At 36.3% G+C, this 9900-nt stretch overlaps 1 long non-coding RNA gene across 1 annotated transcript; it reads right to left on the bottom strand.

Annotated features, from left to right (window-relative positions):
- Positions 1-328: 328 nt before the first annotated feature.
- LOC132993601 (uncharacterized) lies at positions 329-9616 on the bottom strand. The gene is made up of 3 exons (XR_009676494.1): positions 9219-9616; positions 4746-4790; positions 329-2461 (listed from the first exon to the last, which is right to left on the bottom strand). It is a non-coding gene; the product is annotated as an uncharacterized LOC132993601 (long non-coding RNA).
- Positions 9617-9900: the final 284 nt, after the last annotated feature.

The raw sequence follows: 9900 nt of genomic DNA, 5'->3' as shown, positions 1-9900 counted from the left end.
ACCTGTGTATATTGTATAAGTGGGTTAGCCTACTTTGGGAGATTAAGGTGGCTGTGGCCCAGTTGGTAGCGTCAGTTGCCTCTCAACTGGACAGTTGTGGGTTCGATCACCAGATCCTGCAGGCACATGTCTGATGTGTCCTTGGGCAAGACACTTAACCCCAAGTTGCTCGGGCTGCTGTGTCAGCGGCGTGTGAATGTGATTAGTTACTTCTTATGGTTACTTTACGTAGCAATCTCTGCCATCAGTGTTTGAATGGGTAGGTGTGCAAATGTGTTGTAGAAGCGCTTTGACTAGTCATAAGACCAGAAATGAAATACCATTGAAAAATAATGTGGATTGATTACATTTTTGGCCTTTAAATGCATTTCGCAATGTAAATTATTTAGCTATTTCAGTTCACTCCAGAAAGAAAATCAGGCTAGCAACCCTCTGTAAAATGCTCTGTGCTTCTAAATGTCCAGCAGCAAAGCAAAGCGGAGACATACAGGACAGGTAGGAGGCATGAGATGCAATCTTTCAATTCTATGGTTGGGACAGAGATCGCTGAGGAAATGCAGCAGCTACTATAAGCATATTCCAATCCTGCATGATGAATATGGCTTCTTAGTTATGTGTTACCAACAAATCCAATATAAATATAAATATATATATATATATATATATATATAAAAAAATAACATTAAGTCAGGGAGTTTAAGAATGCTGAAGTTAATGTTAAAAGTAACTCAACGAGTGAGAGAATAAGAGTGAATCATATGACCAGGTGTCTTATGTGAAGTTATTTAGACTTTACTTTAGTAAAGTTTTCTCACAATGTTGTAATGAACCTTTATTTATCTCTTAAAGGCACATCATGTAATGTCATTTATATTACAGGGTGTAAGATAGAACCATACAAATATTGTTTACATTAAAGGAGATATTCACAACTTTTTAAGTTATTTTGAAATGTATCATTAGGTGCTCGAATCAACACAGCAATAACTTATGCTTGCTGTTTTTATTTCTTCCTCTCATGCTGCCTAGTAAGAGATGTTTTCCTAAAGCAGCTTTAAGTGTAAGTGATGCCAGACAAATACCCACAGTCATCGGTTTAGGGGGAAAAAAAAAACATAATTTAAAAGTTTGTCGGATGGTTTGAGACCTCGGTCGCAGGCTAGTGGTTATTATTTCTGACTCTAAAGCTGTGAAGCTTTCCATGAACAGAGAAGATGCAGAGTACATATTCAAACATTTTTGTATGTGCAATCAAAACGTGAAAATAAGAATATTGATAATAATCCAGATGATTTTAGGTTACACATACTTAACAAGTAACTGCAAGTGTGAGAGAGTAGATGAGATGACACAGTCGCTCACAGTTTAGTTCTGGAAAATGTCCATCAGTATTTTCATAAATGATCAAAAATTAAATATTTTTGTTTTGCCAGGAAAGACAGTCAGTCAACAAGTTGCACTATCAGTGCCCTTGGATTATCATTACATCTCAGTGCCCACATTGAACTCCACACTACAAATTGTGCGTATACATTTCCCTTCAGACATTAAAAGGAAGAGCACATGGAGTTAATAACTAGATTAAAAATAGTCACGACAGTGCGATAATGAGACAGCGTGCTCAGAACCTGGACCTTGGAAATGACAGCAGTCCAATGAAATCCAGTCCTGGTTCATTTTAGAAACCTCACATGTGCTTTACTGGTGTTACATGTGTGTAAAACAATCTACTCCCCCTTTTAAAAGCAACAAGCAAAAATCACTTTCTGGTACAATGACTTCACCTGAGTACTGAACAGCTACAAATTGTGAAGTATAAGATATGGTTCTTTTCACTATTTAAACTTTATAATGGAACATACATGTGTGTTAACAGCACAAGGTTATAATCCTCCATACTATCATATTCTAAAAATGTCTGAAAACATTACATTATTTTTTGTTCTGTGAAATGTATCATAAAGTGTCAAGGATATAAGAGCACAGAAAATCATCTCTCTCATATCTAGTGGCAAACAAAGTAACTGAACCTTCTTTGTTGTAAGTCTCGGCCATTCAAACAATGAAGAATGAGTCCATTTGGTGTACCTGGATATAGCCATACTGTAAAAAATCTCACACACTTGAGAGGTGAACACAGACAGGTGACCGAAGGATGTTTTGTGTGTTTTCCCTTTGACTGAGAAGCAGTCGTCCGAACGCAGGAATCTTTTTTCCTGGCTCCTGCACACATGGCTGGAGGGAGGAGAGTGGAGAGGAACAGTCTGCGGCGTTTTAGCTCACAATTTCATGATGGTTTCAGAGAAGAGGCCAGCCAAGCATTTCAAGTGGAGGAGCAGTGAGAGGGCAGCATTGTGGAGGAGAGCAGGTAGTGTAATGATCAGGTAGACAAGATGACATCAAGCGTCCTCAGGGATGGCCGCGCACACTGAGCCGACATCCTTCCAGAGAGGAAGAACCACTGAAACAAGACGAGACAAAAACCAACAAACAAGAGAGCCATTAGCCCCGAGAAGACTTGTTATTACTACACGCTGCCTGCAGAAAGGCAGACACTTAGTGCAACACATGCAGGAACACTGTTTGAAATATGTAAGACGTGTCACTCTGTGTGGAACTTCAATGTTGGTTTTTGCATTCCTCCACATTATTTTTAATTTGAGAGAAAATGGATTTTGTGAACATTCCCTTGACAATGATAGTGGTAAACATTTACACTTTAAACACACTTTCTTTAACTCGGGGTCAACAGGAGACCAGTGTAATTATGTGACCTGAATAACACGATTATTAATAATAAAACAGCTTCTGATGTAAATGTATCGTCATAAAAAGGATGGATATGGAACATTTATCACGACTATATGTTTCCACCTTTAGGGCTCAGACACAAAGAATCATTATGAAATCACTATAAAAGATTTTTAAATACTTATTACAGCATGTATTTATAAAAATCATTCATTTAACAATGTAATAAAAGATTCCCCAGTAGACTTAACACTGCATGGTTATTCTATTATATAACTATTCTTCACTATCTAAAATTGGCCTGTGAAAAGATAAAACATGCCAGCATTGTATAGCTGAATATATATTTTCTACTTGATGATTATGAAGGAGGCAAGATGTGGAGTGAACTCTATATCAAGTTAAACAATATTCTCTATAATAAACTCATGACTAAGGGCTGGTGTTATACATGTAAGTCAAATGGGACCACGTTTTGAACTTTCCTGTTTTTTATACTTTACTTCTTTTTTTATTATTATTCAAAATCTCTCTTTCTTAAACTAGCCAAATTTTAACCTGTTGTGATAAGTGAGGAGGAATATGTGGCCGTGCCGCCGTTAACAGAACAAAGCTAGATCGTGATTGCACAGGTGTTGTGTGGTAGAAAGCTTGTTGTATTTAAAAAAAAAATAAAGAGGTTAAAGCCTATAATGGTGTGCATTGATATCACTTCATGAACTCTGCTTGTGATGTTTAATATGTTATAAGACATCAATCATAGTGGAGCTTGAGAGAGGGATATGCAGTCATTTGTTCACATTCTTTAAAGTAACTTCATTTATAACACTAGATGACTTTTTGACACTGAAGACAAATGATCATTTAAAAGATAAAAGCCATTTTGTTTTGATCTCATTTATGCCGACATAATTTACTATGAGCATACTGAATCTTTTGGCTCAAAACTTTAAACGGCTTAGAAGGCCAGGAATATGAAGATGAATAAAATGGACGTATTGGAGCTGGCCTGGTTAGGGCCTTGTACAATAGTGTCTTTAACCTATTTATCCTGCTGTGGTTCCTTTAACTGAAGAAACATTCATACAATTAGCAGTGTATAGGTCACACATGTTGTTACTGTCTAAAGTGTGTTGATATTTCATTTCAAGGTAAGCACATTTCAGACATGTTTACTGCTTTATGGCTCTATATACTGTCATTTATGTGTCTAATTTCTCCAAACTTGATATTCTGGTTGAGTGTACATAGTTTTTATTATAATATGTCTCCATAAAATACCTGTTAAGCTTAAATAATGAAGCAGTGTTCATTATATTGAAGTATTGCTTTGGTTGCTTCTGCTCTGTTTTGCAAAAAAAAAAAGTAAACTCAGCATGGGAAAACTGAATGTGGCCTTGAATAAGTCATTAAAAAAACACATTATCCTGCTTTTGTACTATCTTCTTTTTTGTGCTTGAACTATCTCCGTCAACAGCTAAAGAAGGCTGAAACACATCATTTTAATTTTCCAAATAAAAATAGGTCAAAGGTATTAAGTTTTTTTTTAATCATAATGAGCAGAAATAATGGTTGAAGACCGAAAGCAAAGTTAATTGTCAATGATATAAGAAATACAATAATGCAACATTTTCAAAATAAATTTATGCTGAGGTAGAAACACAACATTTTTTATTTGAAGTTCATTTTATATATTTTGCACAAGTTAACAATTTTATGTTTTTTTCTAAATATATATTCAAAACTTTCTAAACAGAATCCCTTTTAAAGAGGAAGACCATATTTTAAGGACACTAGCTTTAATTAAAGTCATAAGACATTTTGTAAAGAGTAAAATGAAATTGGTTTACAAATAGTTACGGTTCTTCAAAAAAGCACTAAAGGAAATTACAAGTACAAAAAAATATATAAAATTAAAAGTGTTTCCTAAAATATTTCTTATTTCTTTTATTTCTGATGCTATTTTATTTCTATGCAGAGAATGTTTTACTCACAAAAAGCTCGTTTTGACTGGTTCTTCACTTCAGCCGGTTCCATTTCTGGAAAGAAAACAGGATACAATTTAAATCTTTTTACCCGAAAAATGGGCTCTGACTTTAAAATTTAAATTGCCTCACGTGGAATGTGCTTGTGTCCGTCAGGATCAATACATTCAGAATTTAAAGCAGTTTTGGGATGTGTTTATGTGGTTTCATCTAAATAATTGTAGGCTATCAGGTGGCCTACTAGATAAAAGCGTCCAAAAGAGGGGATAAACAGACTGGTAGAACTATCCCATTTATATGCAGCTTCTGGTCACATTTCCATTGTTGAGTTGGGAAGCCATTTAAAAAAGTTTCTGTCTCCACACACAGCACTCAAAGTGCTTAAAAAACTTTTGATTGGAAGATGCATCTCTTCACAGTTAATGTGAAAACAAGTCGAAAAAATGAGTTCCTGGTAAAAATGGACATGAGGAAATACTTGATACAGATTGTAGCTATTTGCATGCATTTCAGGAGTAAAAGCACATTTGATTAATATTAGTTTTTCTTTTCCCTCATCTGATGATGTGAAATGTCTGCAGCTAGAAGGGTTTCCAAATACTCTTTTTTGCAGGATCAAAACTCAACTTTTGTGCCAGATAATGGTATTAAACTATCTAAAAGAAAATACACTTTGCATGCAAATCCCTGCATTAGACCGCACTCTGCCTTGTAACCCATAATAAAATCCCCAAAGTAATTTCATCATTTTAAAATGAGATCTGATATAAACCAGTAACAAATACTGAAACTGAGTGAAAAACAAACTCTACGGTTTTACAAAACCAAATTGATGCACAATTTTCTTTTCATGAGAGGCAAATTTTGCTAAAGATTAAAAGGTCAAGATTTTGAATAGCAAGTATAAAAGAAGACTGGCTGCAAAATGATGACGATAAAAATATTTGAATCCAAGTTTCAAATTCTAGGATAGCTGTCACTTTATAACTATGTTTTTTTTAGGTGTAGTATTAAAAAGATCCTTTCAGGACATGTCATGAAAGCAGATTCCACACATCACAACAACTGGCTGCAAAGGGTAGCTCGACACACAGAAAGCCTGACAGACATTTTGTCCTCTGAGTTTCTGGGTGACAAAGCCGGGTGAGCCGTAGTTGAGTCACAACCATACTCTCCAACAGCTTTGTTTACCTGCCCTTACTGCTGCCACAATTAATGCAGCAGAGGAGTGCACCAACCAGGTACCCTCAGAACCTTGATAATCTCTATTGATCTGCCGCTGTGTTTTTTTTAATTGTTGTTACAAAAGAGAGCGGCCATGCTAAAATGTTGCCACTTAGAACAATGCAGAGGACAACGGCACTCACACAACCACAAGTGCCCAAAAATTTCAGGAGGGTAAATCTGTTCCGACCCAAAAAAGCTAAACTAATCCCCCTGAAACAAATCAATGCCAGGTGACCGAGTGTTGGATGATATTTTGATAAATATATCTGTACATGCATTTACCTGGTGCACTTTTACAACATAATGTAAACAGTGAATCTTTAAAAAAAAAAATCATATTAGTGTTCATGAAAAAATAGAGCTTAAGATATTTCCCCACATGTTGTTGAGTTAAAGTTTGAACAAGCTACAGGATAAAGGGACCAGAGCCAATGGAATTCTTATTTGTAATGGCTGTGCAAAGAGCTGTTAGAAAAATCTTAATAGAAGAAAAATAACACAAATGGCCTAATCATTTAAAAAACTAAAGAACTCACACCTAACAACCTCTCATCTTTTAAACAGGAGGTAATATGTGATGAACATACTCAATGTATGTCTTCAAAACACACTTGCAGTTTAAAACACATAAAAAAAGGTTCAACATATTCAAGTCAAACAACTCTGTGAACTCTATGACCTGTATTTTCTCAGGAAAAAAGGACTCCTGCTCTTAATATAATATCATACAAGTTTTCATGTTTTTTTTTGGTGATATCCTCTCTGTCAAAAAGAGCAAACAGCTGCTTTTATAGTGTAACATCAACAGTTTTGTGCCAGGCTGTGACCTTCTCTTTTGCTGTCTCATGGCCTTGGCTCAGTGCTTTAAAAGCTCAGAGAACATTATTGCTTCTTTCAGGTACACATATGCACCAACTGCACAGTTTATTAAAATGACCTTCAATGCATTCTGGTATGAGGCAGCTTGTTTAAACTACTTTCCAGTGTCAAAAATCTACTTGCTTCCTGAAGGCAACAAGGCGTCAGGCTCCCCTTGTAGCAAAAGCAATTCCCAGTGCCTAATTCTTCCATCCTTAACTGTAACTTCATTAAGTAAATAACATAATAACACGTCATGACAGGGAAACGTAAAGAATAAAGTCTACTTCAATTCTATAACCAAAGTGACTTCTCCATTTTCAACAGCCGTCCGATTATGGTCAGCATCACATAAGAGTCCGTGATCTGTTTTTGGCGCCCTATTAGCATCATTTCGTCCATCGAGCGACATTAATTGTGAATGAATACAAACTCCTGCTGAAGAATACGGTCTTCAAGAGGCCTGTCACATACTTTCTCCACTTAGGAGGACCTTTAACCTACTTAGCTGAGGAACCGCACCGTTTCAAGTAGTGCAGCTGAAAGATATGCACCTGCCCGCTTTTTACTCTCTCACTGCTCAGAGATTTAAGAGGAGAGAAAGTATTTGATCTAAATGGTACTACACTGACTGCAGGTGTGGAATTTTCTGCACAAAATTATTCACGAGTTCAGCCTCTGGTTTGGTAACAATAAAGATACGTTTTACATCGTAAGGAGTGACGACGAAGACACATTATTTGTGGTGTTGTGAACGATGGTATCACAGCAGTAAACAAAGTGGTAGAATGGTGTCTTTTCTACAGAGGTATAAGTAGACTGTTTCTCTTTAGTGCGTAATTACGCTTGAAAAACAACGAATCGTTCTATTATTTATAATAAGCACAAAAAGTATATCGCTTTTAAATATTTTTATGGTTTGGTAAAACAGTATAAAGAGGATTTTTTTTCTGTTACATGATAGCAAACACTTTTAATGTAGCAAGGAGGACTTCACTTGACTTTTTCTTTGATGGGATTTCTCTTAGTGTTTCTTCAGAATTTAGAGGAAAAAATCCTCAGAAGGTAATTTTTCTGCGCAATCCTGTTTTTTCTTCTTTTTCGAAGCACACCTCCTGAAATGTGTACAATTTTCACATGATCTCTTCCCAAAGGGAATCATTTTATTTGATTTTTTTTCCTTGTGTACTGACATCCAGAAAGGTCTGATAAGTGCAGAGAGCATAAAACAAAACAAAAAAAAGCATATTCAAAGGCCGTGCGTAAATTACGCACGACAAATTCAACATTTATTTGGGTTATACGATAGTCGACTCGTACACTGGTATCTGTAATTTTTACTTTAATGAGGCGCTCCCATTTTTGTTTAAGACCTATCCAAAAACACCCAATCTTCACATGTAGAAAATTGAGCACGAAACTGGACAACTCTCCATTTCTTTAGGTAATGTTGATTCTTTTCGCTTTAGAGAGAGAAAGTTAAAAGTTAAGTTAGGGATTTAAGGGCTGCAAGACTAAAATAAATCCGCCATGTTGTCTGCACTCCGTCCTTTGCTTGTGTTTGGTTAAGGTTGCAGGTCAGGACCCTGGCCCTTCAACCATCTCTTCACATCTCTCAGAGTATTGAACGAGCAAGGACGAGATGGAGAAAAGCAATTCAGCTACCAAGCGCTTTGGTCCATCTGCTGCTCTGTGCTGAGCTGAGCTGAAAGGCGTGATATTATCGTGGAAAAAGGTCGTCTGTAAGACATAACTACATAAACGGTTTGTTATTTGGTTTTGGTTAACACATGATGAACACCATCTTATTACAATTTGGATCAAATACTCCTTTAAACAGCCGTTACTGTTTCTCTGAGAGGATGCTTTTATTCCAAAAGGTCTTATCACTAATCTACAAAATACAGATAAATCAATCACAGGTGGCATGCCTGGCAAACTGCTCTCTATAGAGTAGCAGGGCTCTTTTTTTATCGTTTATAAACGTTCATTTGTAAGTAAGAATGTAGGTTATTCTCAAAAGCGTGTGGAATAATTCCAGGTGAAATAATCGAAAGAAGTTCCAACAAAGGAGAAAGACAAGGTGTAAAATGTAAGTGTGTATTTGCAGGCACAATTAATAATTACAGCGTAAAGTAACAAACGTCCTTGTAAATAAATCTAAGAATACAAAATATTTTTCTTTGTCATGTATTGTCAAAGGTGCAATATATTCTTCATGGTGCTTCAGGGCTCAGCGTAGGCTCAGTACAATGAATACAGTGTTTGCTATTTATTAGCATGAATCACACGTACGGTTTTATCATTTGAACAAGCATAAACGTGCTTTTTTTTTATAATGATGAACGCAAAAGAACTAGAAACTTTTCTATAAGTGTGTGGGATTCAATGACAAACCTTAGCAGGGCCTTCCTCGTCTCTCCATGGCGCATCAGTTCTCCCGCTGCCTCGGTCCATCTTCTTTCCTGGAGGTAAAAGTAAACTTTGGGTGATTAAACTATATTAATGCAGATTGTGAGCTCCCTTAAGCGTTGTATGCCTCTAACCAGCTCCAGATTTTATGGGATCCTAATGTGGAGGATCTGTGGACCAGGGTCCTGCTCTCTGACTCAGTAATCCACAAGGTTGAGAGGTTTGCCTCATTTACATAATGTTAGAGGTCTGAGCCGAGGCCTACTTTTCTCTTCTCCCCGAAAAGACACCGAGCTGGTTGCAGCCAAAAGAGAGTAAAAGGCACAGAAATCTGGACCATTAAATTTTGCACATAGGAAATACTATATGGCTTTTAAGAAGGAGAGTGATTTTTATTTATATAGGCACTTAACATCATTTGGTTTACAGCAGATACAACCCCTCCTCTTCAAAAAAGATTTTAAGATTTAAGTTTTTTCCTCTCTACTTTGGATTCTTTTTGACAACTCCAGCTTCATTAAGCCATTTTTTTTTTCTGTTTTCATGAACAACACATAAGTCTGACCTCTTCATCGCTAATCTGCTTCGAAGTCTAGACATCCGAGGGAGGAAGCAGAAGAAAATGTGGGTACTAAAATATGCACAAGAACAATGATTTATTACAATC

Source organism: Labrus mixtus, chromosome 18 (genome assembly GCF_963584025.1).
Source record: "Labrus mixtus chromosome 18, fLabMix1.1, whole genome shotgun sequence".
NCBI classification, from domain to species: domain Eukaryota; kingdom Metazoa; phylum Chordata; class Actinopteri; order Labriformes; family Labridae; genus Labrus; species Labrus mixtus.
Note: the sequence above shows the minus strand (reverse complement) of the source record. Positions and strands in the feature narration are given on the sequence as shown.